This window comes from Drosophila miranda (genome assembly GCF_003369915.1).
Source record: "Drosophila miranda strain MSH22 chromosome Y unlocalized genomic scaffold, D.miranda_PacBio2.1 Contig_Y1_pilon, whole genome shotgun sequence".
Classification (NCBI taxonomy): domain Eukaryota; kingdom Metazoa; phylum Arthropoda; class Insecta; order Diptera; family Drosophilidae; genus Drosophila; species Drosophila miranda.
Genome location: NW_022881603.1, coordinates 9,806,849 through 9,820,097, shown reverse-complemented (window position 1 = coordinate 9,820,097; position 13,249 = coordinate 9,806,849). Strand labels below are relative to the sequence as shown.

Here is a 13,249-nt window from a genome sequence, read left to right as displayed (position 1 = left end):
AATACGCGCCACATCAACATGGCCACCAGAGCACTGTTCGTGCGCATGAAGGAGCTGCACTCGAACATCATCGAATCGAGCCAAGAGGCTGCAGCGGGTAGAAGCTCGCTGCAGGAAGGCTCCGACGCCCAAGGCCTGTGCCCGAAATGCTCACAGAGCACGCGGAGCGCAGACAAGGAGCAGCAGACAACGACCGTCTGGAGGAAAGATGCCGCAACGCAAACCGAACCGTGGCGTAAACTTAGCCAGCCATCCGTGGCCGAAGGTCCAATGGGGGAGCCGGGAACCCCACCTACGCGCCCAAGGCAGCGAAATGGAGCTATCGCAACCAAGAGGACCCTTAAAAAGGCCCCGTTGCGGCCACACGGAGACGTGGCGACGACCAGCGTCTTGAAGCAGCCCAAGAGCCCCGGAATCCCGGACAGCGAATGGAGCGTGGTGGCCAAGAGGCCGAGAGCAGCACGCCGCGCTCGCCCAGACGCGGTCATAGTTCAGGCCCCCGGGAAGTCGTACAGCGAGGTTCTGGCAATGGTCACCAGACGACACGACAACCAGCTTTCCGACCTGGGAAGCTGCGTCTCCAAGGTACGCCGCACCATAAACGGCAACCTTCTGCTGGAGGTGGCAAAAGACAGCGTGGAGAGTGCTGAGGGCATGAAAGCCAGCATCGCACGTGTCCTCGGCGATGGAGCGTCTGTGCGCGCAATGACGGAGGACTCGAAGGTGGTCATATTGGAGATACGGGACATCGACTCCCTCGCGACGGAGCAGGAGATCTGTGCCGCTCTAACTCGCCAATTCAACATTGACGAGGGTCGAGTAAGAGTCCGCAGTCTGCGCCGCGGATACGCGGAGTCCCAGCTGGCGGTGGTCAGCTTGCCCTTCTCCCTGGGCCAAGCGGTCCTGAAAGGCGGCAAGGTGAGGATCGGCTGGACCATATGTAGGATCCGGGAAAGAGATGGACTCCCAAGGTGCTACCGATGCCTGGAACCCGGGCATATCGCACGGAACTGCAAGAGTACAGTGGACAGGAGTGGCTGCAAAAAAGAGCCTGCGTGCTTCATCTGCTCAGCAGCTGGAAAGAAGGAGGTCACGCACCAGGCAGGCACTAAAAACTGCCCAGCCACGCGAAGCGGGGTCGGCAAAACCAGGACGACATGCAGTTGATTCAACTCAACCTGAATCACTGCAGGGCCGCACAGGATCTCCTGACGCAGACGGTGCGCGAGCTTGGCTCTGAGGTGGCACTCCTCAGCGAACCACATAAGGTGGGCAGCAGCAGCGAATGGGCCACGGACCTTACTGGCAAAGCGGCCCTGTGGCTCTGTGGCGTCGACGCGCCACAATTGCGCGACACCAAGTCGGCAGACGGGTTCGTCCGAGGGTATGTAGGCGGCATATGGTTCTACAGCTGCTACCTGGCACCCAGCCTCTCACTGGAGACTTTCAGCCGCATTATGGACGAGCTGAGCTGCGATCTGCGAGGACGGAACAACGTCGTAGTCGGAGGCGACTTCAACGCCTGGGCCCTGGTATGGGGGTCCTCCCGTACAAACGCCAGAGGCCGCACGGTGTTGGAGGCTTTTGCCTCTCCGGACGTCGTCCTTCTGAACAAAGGGTCCCAACAATTTTTCAGCAGGGCAGGTGTAGGGTCGATCATCGATCTCACCTATGCCAGCAGAACGCTGGCCCGGCACGCCCGATGGAGGATCAGCGACGTATATACTGCCAGCGACCACGAGGCCATACTATGCACCCTGGGCACCCTTGCCCGATCGAGAGGTACCCCGTTCCGGCATGGGAAGGCGTACCGCCAGGACACGCTGAGGGCCCAAGCCTTCGCAAGCGCCCTTGAGAGCTACTCTGCAAACGATGCAGACGGAGCCAACGATATGGCGACCAAATTGGCGGACGCACTTGAAGGCGCCTGCGACCAGAGCATGCTACCGAGAGGGACGTTCCGGAAGCACAAGGATCCAGTTTTCTGGTGGAGCGAAGCGATTGCGGTTCTCCATAGAACCTGCCACCGGGCCAGAAGGCTGCTCCAGCGAGCCAGAGGCACACCGCGCTTGGCCCGATGCAGCGAGACCTACAAAGCGGCGAGGAAGGATCTGAAGAACGCCATAAGGAACAGCAAGAGGGAATGCTTCCTTAAGCTGTGTGATGCCGCCGAAGAGGACGCCTGGGGAGGCGCGTACAGGATGGTGGTGAAGAGGCTAAACGCGGGCAGTAAAGCTCCAACAGATACAGAGGCACTGGAGGGTATAGTCAGGGCACTGTTTCCTCGAGGACGGCAGATCCCTAGCTCCCTGCGGTTCGAGCATAGCCCGAGCGACATCTGCGAGGTTACGGAAGCCGAGGTGTTGCAGGCAGGCAGAAACCTGATACCTAGGAAGGCTCCGGGTCCGGATGCGATCCCCAACAGCGCGTTGAAGCTGGCACTTCTTCTACTCCCGAGGGAAGTTGCGGGCCTTTTCAACAAATGCCTCCAGGAGGGGACGTTCCCCGAGAGGTGGAAAAGGCAACGGCTGCTACTATTAACCAAGCCGGGCAAGCCGCCAGGGGTGGCCTCTTCCTACAGGCCCATCTGCCTTCTGGACTCCATGGGAAAAGTCTTCGAAAGGGTGATCGGTGCGAGGCTGAGCGCAGCCATCGAAGCAGCAGGCGGTCTCTCCCAGAACCAATACGGGTTCAGGAAAGGGAGGTCGACGCTGGACGCCATCTTGAGGGTCGTACAAACGGCGGAGGAAGCCATTGCTGGGACTAGGTGGAGAGGCGGAACCAAGTCCTATTGTCTGGTGGTGACACTGGACATAAGGAACGCCTTCAACTCGGCCGACTGGACCCGGGTGCTGGAGGCACTGAGGTCCTTCAACATCCCGGGCTACCTTGAATATAGCGCGCAGCTGTTTCAGCAATAGTGTGCTGACAATGGACACATGTCAGGGCTCTAGGGCACACGAAGTCTCAGCCGGAGTCCCGCAGGGCTCCGTTTTGGGACCTCTGCTCTGGAACGCCATGTACGACGGGGCCGATGCCAGCTAACACTAACCTGGTGGGTTTCGCTGACGACGTCGCAATAGTGGCGGTAGCGAAGGAACTTGCCGCAGTGGAGGAGCTTGCCAACGTCGCCATAAAAGCCGTCGAGGCGTGGCTAGCCGCCGCGGGGCTGGAGCTGGCGGCCCAAAAAACGGAGGCGGTCCTGATATCCAGCCGTAAAGTGGTCGAGACCGCCAGAGTGCAGGTTGGTGGGACCGCGATCGAATCGCAGAGGTCCATCAAGTACCTTGGAGTCCTCATCGACACGCGCCTGTCCTTCAAAGAGCATCTGGAATACGTCCACACGAAGGCCGGTGGGACCGCGGGAGCGCTATCCAGGATGCTGCTAAACACCAGAGGGCCAAAGCAGGCAACGAGGAAACTGCTGACGAGCGTCGTGACGTCGCAGATGCTCTACGCCGCACCGGTGTGGGCAGAGGCCGCGAAGGTCAGGAGCTACATGCGAGGAGTGGAGGCAACGTACAGACTGTGCGCCATTAGGATCGCGTGCTCGTTCCGGACCATCTCAGACGAAGCCGCGTTAGTCATTGCCGGGCAAGTTCCGCTCAGGGAGCTGATAAGGGAGAGGAAGGAGATCCATGATGCCATGACGGACAGTGCAGCCGAGGTACGCTCCAAAGCAGAAATTAAGGACGCCGCCAGAAGGACCAGCATAGACAGATGGCAGACTCGATATGACCACTCACCCAAAGGCCGATGGACCCACACCCTCATCCCAAGCATAGCATGCTGGGTTGAAAGGAAGCACGGCCAGGTGGATTTCTACCTTACCCAGGCACTGAGCGGACATGGCTGCTTCCGCGGCTACCTCAAGCGGAGACAGCAGCAGGGTCTAGGGTCAGCACCGAGACTCTGGTGCCGCTGATGCTGGCAGACCCGAAGGTGTGGGAAGCGGCCGCGGAGTTCGCCTCTAGCGTGATGCGAACGCTTAGGTCCTTGGAGAGAAGGCGGAAGGAGCAGACGGAGTAGGTGTCCACGCCACTGCGAAGAAATGCTTTGCGGCAGTACCGCAGTCCGCGGGGCCCCTAGTCCCAACATACTCTTGTCCGTTAAATTAAGTTAAATATAAATTGTATAGTATATATTATAGAGCAAATAAATAAGTAGATGAATATAAAACGAGGGGGAACGTTGTGAGTTGCTGCGGACACCGCAACTCTACGGTTATACCCGATACTAAGTCAGTGGCTCTCCTCCGGCAGACGCCGCTAATATTAAACGACACGACAAAGAGTGCGTGCGAGAGAGACAGAAAATCAGTCTGAGCGTGACGTCGGGTGCTGCGTAGCCAGTGCAAATTGATTTGTTCCTTTTGGCTATAAAAATGATCTGATCTGATCTGATCCAGATTCAGCAATCTGATATATATGATCAATATCTATGATTCTGCGTTTTTAGTTTTCTCGTATCCTCAATATTGCGGATGCAACAGATTTTCGTCCTTTGTGGGGGCGGAAGGGGGTGGGGAAAAATTTTGAGATACACGTTTTATAGTAAGATCTAACAGGAGTGCGGATACCAAATTTGGTTACTCTAGCCTTAATAGTCTCTGAGATTTTTGAATATCCCCAGATTTTCGTCCTTTGCGGGGCGAAATTTTGAAACAAACTCGTCTCGGTCCGATATATAAGGAGTGTGGATACCAAATTTGGTTGCTCTAGCTTTTATAGTCTCTGAGATCAAGGCGCTAATGTTTTACTCTCAGCAAAGCCGATATGCTACGTGTGTGTTAGAGAGAGACAGGGCGAGAAAAAATGAAATTGTTTTCTTGATGCTGGCTATAATAATAATATGATCCAATTCAGATTCTGCAGTCTTAAAGATATGGTCATTCTCTACGATTTGGTTTTATCGTATTTTTAAAAATGTGGATGCCACAGATTTTCGTCCTTTGTGGGGGCGGAAGTGGGCGCGGCGAAGTTTTGAAATATTTTTGTAGCAGTGACATATCACAGAAGTCTGGATCCAAAACATCGTTGCTCTAGCTCTTATAGTCTTTGAGCACTAGGCGCTGATGGGGACGGACAGACGGACAGACGGACGGACGGACAGACGGACAGACAGACATGGCTCAATCGACTCGGCTTTTGATGCTGATCAAGAATATATATACTTTATGGGGTCGGAAACGATTCCTTCTGGACGTTACACACATCCATTTTCACCACAAATCTAATATACCCCAATACTCATTTTGAGTATCGGGTATAAAAAACGAGGGGAACGTTGTGAGTTGCTGCGGAGACCGCAACTCTACAGTTATACCCGATACTAAGTCAGTATGGCTCTCCTCCGGCAGACGCCGCTAATATTAAACGACACGACAAGGAGTGCGTGGGAGAGAGACAGAAAATCAGTCTGAGCGTGACGTCGGGGGCTGCGTAGCCAGTGCAAATTGATTTGTTCCTATTGGCTATAAAAATGATCTGATCTGATCTGATCCAGATTCAGCAATCTGATTGATATGGTCATTATCTATGATTCTGCGTTTTTAGTTTTCTCGAATGTGCAATATTGTGGATGCAACAGATTTTCGTCCTTTGTGGGGGCGGAATAGGGTGAGGCGAAATTCTGAGATATACGTTTTATAGTGAGATCTAACAGAAGTGCGAATACCAAATTTGGTTACTCTAGCCTTAATAGTCTCTGAGATTTGTGGATGCCCCAGATTTTCGTCCTTTGCGGGGGCGGAAGGTGGTGTGGCGAAATTTGGACACGAAACGGTCAAGGTCCGATATCACAGGAGTGTGGATACCAAATTTGGTTGCTCTGGCTCTTATAGGTTCTGAGATCCTTGAACTCATATTTTGCAATTGGCAAAGCCGACCATGAAACCTGTGTGTTAGAGAGAGACAGAGCGAGAAAGAATGAAATTGTTTTCTTGATTCTGGCTATAATAATTATACGATCTAGTTGAGATTTTACACTTTAGAACATATAGTCATCCTCTACGATTCTGCGTTTTTGGTTTTATCGTTTCTTTAAAAATGTGGATGCCACAGATTTTCATTCTTTGTGGGGGCGGAAGTGGGCGGGGCGAAGTTTTGAAATATTTTTGTAGCAGTGACATATCACAGAAGTCTGGATCCAAAACATCGTTGCTCTAGCTCTTATAGTCTTTGAGCACTAGGCGCTGAAGGGGACGGACAGACGGACGGACGGACAGTTCTCAATCGACTCGGCTATTGATGCTGATCATGCATATATATACTTTATGGGGTCGGAAACGATTCCTTCTGGACGTTACACACATCCACTTTTACCACAAATCTAATATACCCCAATACTCATTTTGAGTATCGGGTATAAAAAAACACTGGCCAACACACTGGCATACACTGGCCAACACTCTAGCACAGGCACAGTGTGGAGCGGAGCGGCCATTGTCCGCAGCCAGAACCCTTGCGGCTGACTAGGGGCAGGGCCTCTTCCCATTTTGTCCACATTTTGTGACTTTGTTTCGCGCTGTTCTGTGGCAGCGACTCTTTAAACGACATTAAACTGTTCTAGTGGCATAGTGAACTGAATTCTGGGTGCTGCTTGCTGCAGAGAGACCAGCAACAGCAACAGCAGCAGCAGCAGCAGGACCATCGATGCGTGCAGCATGTGCTTTTGATGTGTGTGTGGGCCAGCGTCCTGGCCGAGTTCCATGTCCTGCCCCGGCAGGCTGTCTCCTGTCAAATGCAGCCTTTTGTGTACATTTCGCTGGCTCTTTGTTGGCCCCTCGTTCTATTTTTATACCCGATACTCAAAATGAGTATTGGGGTATATTAGATTTGTGGTAAAAGTGGATGTGTGTAACGTCCAGAAGGAATCGTTTCCGACCCCATAAAGTATATATATTCTGGATCAGCATCAATAGCCGAGTCGATTGAGCCCTGTCTGTCTGTCCGTCTGTCCGTCCGTCCGTCCGTCCGTCTGTCCGTCCCCTTCAGCGCCTAGTGCTCAAAGACTATAAGATCTAGAGCAACGATGTTTTGGATCCAGACTTCTGTGATATGTAACTGCTACAAGTATATTTCAAAACTTCGCCCCGCCCACTTCCGCCCCCACAAAGGACGAAAATCTGTGGCATCTACATTTTTAAAGAAACGATAAAACCAAAAACGCAGAATCGTAGAGGATGACTATATGTTCCAGAGTGTAAAATCTCAACCAGATCGTATAATTATTATAGCCAGAATCAAGAAAACAATTTCATTCTTTCTCGCTCTGTCTCTCTCTAACACACAGGTTTCATGGTCGGTTTTGCCAATTGCAAAATATGAGTTCAAGGATCTCAGAACCTATAAGAGCCAGAGCAACCAAATTTGGTATCCACACTCCTAATATATCGGACCGAGACGAGTTTGTGTCCAAATTTCGCCACACCCCCTTCCGCCCCGCAAAGTACGAAAATCTGGGGCATCCACAAATCTCAGAGACTATTAACGCTAGAGTAACCAAATTTAGTATCCCTACTCCTGTTAGATCTCACTATAAAACGTATATCTCAAAATTTCGTCTTACCCCCTTCCGCCCACACAAAGAACGAAAATCTGTTGCATCCACAATGTTGCAGATTCGAGAAAACTAAAAACGCAGAATCATAGATAATGACCATATCTATCATATTGCTGAATCTGGATCAGATCGGATCATTTTTGTAGCCAAAAGCAAGAAATCAATTTTCTGTAGCCACGCAGCGCCCGACGTCACGCTCAGACTGATTTTCTGTCTCTCTCGCACGCACTCTTTGTCGTGTCGTTTAAGATTAGCGGCGTCTGCCGGAGGAGAGCCATACTGACTTAGTATCGGGTATAAATGTAGAGTTGCGGTGTCCGCAGCAACTCACAACGTTCCACCTCGTTTCTATTTCGCTTTCTGCTGCTATTTTTCTGTCGCTACTCAAACTCCCCGCCGCCATTCACTGACTAAATACGCAACGCAGACAAATCCTTCTTAGAAAGGATATCAGCTGGAATTTCATATTGTTGGCAGCACTTTCAGCCCGCTGGCTGACATGCTCGAATACTAGTAAATTCACGTTCCAGTGTCAGTTGTTCAGTTTGTTTTCCCATTTCCACGCCGACAGCTGCCTTTCAAATGCAAAATATTATCGTATTTGTTCGCTTTTCGCATTTTGCTATTCAAATGGCGGGCCGACTCGACCAAAACGTTTATGCAAGAAATGTGTTTTTAATGAAGCCTTTAACCAGTCAGCTGGCCTGGCCAATAAAGAGTGGGTGGCGCCCTCCTAGAAGTCGCTCCTTGGTCGTCAACTGTTCGTCGTCAGGCCGTCAGCCTTCGCAGCTCCGCTTTTGTTCAGTTTCGGTTTCTGTAGCCCTTTCCTCACCGGTGGGTCGGTCGGACGGGACTCGCTTTTTATGGCTTTTCGCCGTTTGCTTTTCCCTTTTCAATAAATCGCAAATGGCGAATGTGTCCCCGCCGCGGCAGAGGCAACTGGCTTCTAAGGAGTAGAAGCCTTGACGGCCAAAGTTTATGCAAAGTAGCTTTTAATATGTTTATGACTAAACATTTTTTGGCTGTTCCTGCTCCTTCGCCTGCTGCTGTCTCGCTGTCGCTGTTTCTGCTGCATGAGGTTAATGTCTGCTCTTCATCTGACTTCCTCCTGCCCGGCTGTCAGTCGGTGTCGCTGCCCTTTATTACACAATTTTTTAATAATTTTTCCCCATTTTAAAGGCAGAAATATAAAACTTTACGGCTGCCGGGGCACATTTTGCTGGCTGGCGCAGCCATTTGATTGTAATTTATTTCGTTGAAGTGGCTCCCAAAATTTGAATGGAGCACCAGCGAAAATTAAATGTTAATGGAGTCGGACGGCAGGAGATACGATTACGAGCAAGAGCAAGGGCTCCAGTATCTTATACGCCTTCAAATGTTGACAATATCGTTTCCATGCCACTTACACTTCCATTGCCTTTGCCTGTTCTGTTTTGGCTGTTTTCAGAAATTAATTAGCATTTAAGCTGCTTAAAAGCTTCTCAGGGCCAGTGCCAATTTTAATATTTCATATTTTCCATTGCGGCCACGGGGATAGCGACTTAGCTTCTGTCGATACTTGAGAGAGGGCCCTAAGCGACGGCTCAGGGCATACTAGGCGTATGCGTAGTGTCCCGCTGGTCAATCGCATGGCCGGCAATTGTTTAATTTATGCCACAGCTTGTGGAACGAGAGCGTTTGATGGCTGCAGGGGATTAATGCAGCTCTGCCTATCTGACTTACTGACATCCAAACGGACGGACGGACAGATCATAAAACTTGGCTCATTGCGGCATCTGCTTGGGCAATACAAATTGTTTAGACCCTAAATTATGCGCATTGGGCCCTGGGCCCATGCATTAGATTTTCGCCCCGAAACCAGCGAAACTTTTAAACATTGTTGGCATATTATGTTCGGGTGAAGTGCGAAGGAGATGCGTTGGGCGACGCGGAACGCGGAACGTGCCACATTGCCACTTGATGTTGAATGAAACACCTCGGGCATGTGTGCGTCGTTGGCTGTGGCTCGGGCTTACGCTAAGGTTTCGGTTTCGGTGTCAGAATAGGATCTGCCGCCCACTCCAATGGTTTTATGGCGCTCACTACTTTGAGCAACGTTAATCTTATTTGCCACGGGACGAGCCGTTTGGGCAGGGGGGCGGGGCGGGCCGGGTTTGGTTGCGTGCTTAAATAAAAGTGACAAATGTCGCCCAGAAAAACTTAGCGCCAGAGGCGCATATTTTGTCTACTAAAAGCATGCCAGGGATTTGCCCATCTCCGTTTCCATCTACCAATAAAAGAGCTGTGGACCGAGCCAGAGCCCAAGCCAAAGCCAAAGTCAAAGCCAGAGCCATTGCCAGAGACCAATCCCAAGCCATAGCTCGAACCAGAACCAGGACCGGGGACAGAGTTCGGCTCATGTGTGTGTGGGCCAAGTTTTGGTACGTGGATTGAATGCAAAACTCGAAAGTTAAATATTGCACGCTTGGCAGCCAAGGAAGGAAGGCATCATCCGGAGGAGGCAACATAGAGCAACAAAAAATGATTTGCATTTGCATAATTTTTGACTTTTCATGTCGGAACGGTACGCATTTTTCGCCAGAATATTTTTTCAGACGCTGCTTTCTGCTTGTTGCTTGTTGCGTGTGCAATTTGATGGAAACGAATTATGCTGCTGCTGCACAGAAAATGTATTTTAAAAACCCAATTAAAATCCATAAATACGAGAATATAGACGGAATCGCAACTAAGCCCAACGAAGACCATAAAACCGTCTAATTAGCTGAAATTCTTTTGAAAAATACTCACTGATTTTTGTTGTCTCTTGTTTGTTTGGGTTAAAATTTTAATGGTTTTTTGTTGGGGATTTTTATATGAAAGTTTCGATGGGCTACGGGAACGGGTACGTATTTTATAGTTGTAAATACCGCCAAAAATTTCGGGAACCTGGCTCGTGCATCACACGCGTTGTTAAGGGAGCGGTTCAGAGTTTGTTCGAATCACACACACTTATAATCCCACGCGCGAACACACACCTCACACTCAGGGGCACACGCACGCCCACAGATGCACAACTGAGTCTCTGGTGGAGCACGCGAGTCGGGGCTGTTGGAGTCTCTGATCCGGGAGTACGTCCTGTCGCGCACTGTTCCATCGACAAACTGATGATAAACGAAAACTGTTTATCAGAACCAAGCGTTGGCCACGCCAGAAGCTCGCTGTCGGTGCCGCTGCCGCTGCCGGTGCCGCTGCCGACAGTGGCCGAGACTGCGGCAGAGACAGAGCCAGTAGCGCCAGCATCAGCGACGACAGAGTCTACGTCATAGCTGGGACCAGAGGCATCGGCACGAATTCCTCTTCGTCGGCTCTTGGCCAACACGAAGCAGCAACGTCGACGTCTGCTTTTTGCGTCTGGCGCTCTCTTGGCTCTGTGTGTAGAGTTTTGCTCTTGCTGGGAGAGCAAAGAGAACGTGGCAGTGGGCCTTTCTCTTAGCCGTCTTATCAGTTGTTGGGATAGGCCCAATGGCCACTGATAGGCCTCTTGACCAGCCAAAACTGGTTGAGGCCTTTACCGCTGACCCACTGATAAAGCAGGGGCGGATGTCCAGTAACAGTTTTTATGCAAATGCCTGCATCCGCACACGAAATTTCTTTTCAAAGGAGCTCCTTTTGGGGGTCTGGTCTGTCAAATATGTTAACAATAAACTAGGAAAATGCACACAAAGAAAGTCAACAGCAATTTGTTAAGCAAAAACCCAGAATGCCATAAATAATACACATAAATCATAATGGAGTTAAATACATTTATATGGGGAAATATCAGGAGAGAAGAACACAGAACAAGACGGCCTTAAAGGCAAATTAATATCTGAAAAGATTTAGTAAAATCTTAATACTGTTCCGTCTTGGTTCCGGGATGGTTATGGAAAAAACTTTCTTCCTTTTCTTTTCGGTGAGTCTTTATTTTTGGCAGAAAATTGCTAATTGTGTTGCCAGACATAAGCTTCCGCTAGCCGTCCTTTACTCTCTGGCTCTTCTCCATCTCCCGTCTCCACTTGGAGCTAATGGGCAATAACTAATTCATAATTTCTGCTCAGTTCTGTTAACTTCCCAGCGTCAATTCCTTCCAAATGCTAAAATACAATGTATATACAAACTGAAATCAAATAAAAGGGAAGCCAAATAAATAAATAGTTTACAATTTTGGTGAGAGCGTGCCCGGAATATCTGGCATGCCCCATGCACCAGGCTCCACGTTGACTTATCAATTATGCCAACTGTCAGAATCAACTGAAAAAGCGGAAAAAGCAAGAGCGGCAAGAGAAATTTTAAGTTTTAAAAAAATATAATTTTTGGGCTACCTTTTCTTCGGTTCTCTGCCATTTCTTTCAACCCATTTCATTGGCTATGAAAATAACTTTGACATGAACTGCATTTGACGGGGGGGAGAGAGACAGAGAGGAGAGGAAAAGCGGAAGAGAGCAGATGATGGAAGTTGACCATTTAAAATATGCATACTCACCTGTCCCGTGGTGGGACCCGGAGCCTGGCAAGGAGCAAGTTTGGGGGAATTTAATTTGTTGTAATTTGCTGCACTGACCAAGAAAAAAGGATGAAGAATATGGCCGAGGCAGAGAAAACAGCAGGTGGCGTGGAGAAGAGAGAGCGAAGCAGACGATGCCTGGCATCTTCATGAAAGACAAATTAAAATGCACTTAGCGAGCGCCAAAATGGGGGGAAAAAATGGTGAGAAAGTTACGAGCCAAGTCCCGGACCTGTCGGAAGTTCACAAACTGATGTGCGGTCACAGCCAAGTTGAGTGAGAGAGTGCTGCCAGTGACTAGTAGAGTAGGTATCCGACGACGCGGCTCTGATCATTGCTGGGACGGCACCAATCGACCTTTTAGCAAGGGAGGCGGCCAAAATATACTTGCAGCGAAGAGATATAGCGCCGGCGGAGCCAAATAGGGACAAGTGTTAAGTTCTCATTGTGCGATTATTAATAATAAACAATAAACAGTCCCATCCAGGCATACAGACGACAAATTCCCATTTAAATTTCCTGCCATTGAGTCAACTCAATGTTTGTGCTGGGTTCTGGCCAAGGACTGTGAGTGGGAGTGGGTGCTGTGCGGTTGGCCTGCACAGTAATCCAGTCAATGGTATTATTGTCGTCGTTGTGTTAGTTCTTCATGGTACAGTAAATAATGCTTAGGACTTGGCTCTCTCTCTCTCTCTGGCCCGCTGATAATATTTGTTTGTGAGGGTTTTCCTCAATGGAGCTTGTTAGGGATATGGTCATTACGTATGATTCCTTGTATCTGCATTTAGTTATGCTCTGTGAATTATTCTACACATTCAGATGTTTATAGGCACTGGTTACTGTGGCTTGCGATTGCTCTGAGAAAATTCAATTTGCACAGAGACTACGAGGCAGGTCACTGGAGGCACTGGAGCTCAGACTCAGATCAGCAGATTCTCCCAACAAATGGCCTTTGTATTTGGATTAAATTAAACAGCAGACTTGACATTTTTTCTGGCTTCCAGGCCCCAAAAGTATGCCTGAAAAATGTGTCAATGTTCTATCGAAGGGGTGATAATATGGGGGAGGGGACTACTTGCCATAGTGCCAGAACTGTATTCTGCTCGGCCCGCAGCACCATCTTTCAATTTGTCCCCTACAATGTGATTTATATGCCAACTGGTT

The 13,249-nt window shown here is 49.8% G+C and overlaps 1 protein-coding gene across 1 annotated transcript in view; it reads right to left on the bottom strand.

Annotated features, from left to right (window-relative positions):
* Window positions 1–10,518, bottom strand: part of LOC117192029 (5-hydroxytryptamine receptor 2A-like) — a 76,025-nt gene extending 65,507 nt beyond the window's left edge. The window contains exon 1 of the mRNA XM_033396751.1: window positions 10,351–10,518. The gene's annotated coding sequence lies outside the window, so the exon portion shown is untranslated. The remainder of the gene's footprint in view (window positions 1–10,350) is intronic.
* Between the last annotated feature and the right edge of the window lie 2,731 nt (window positions 10,519–13,249).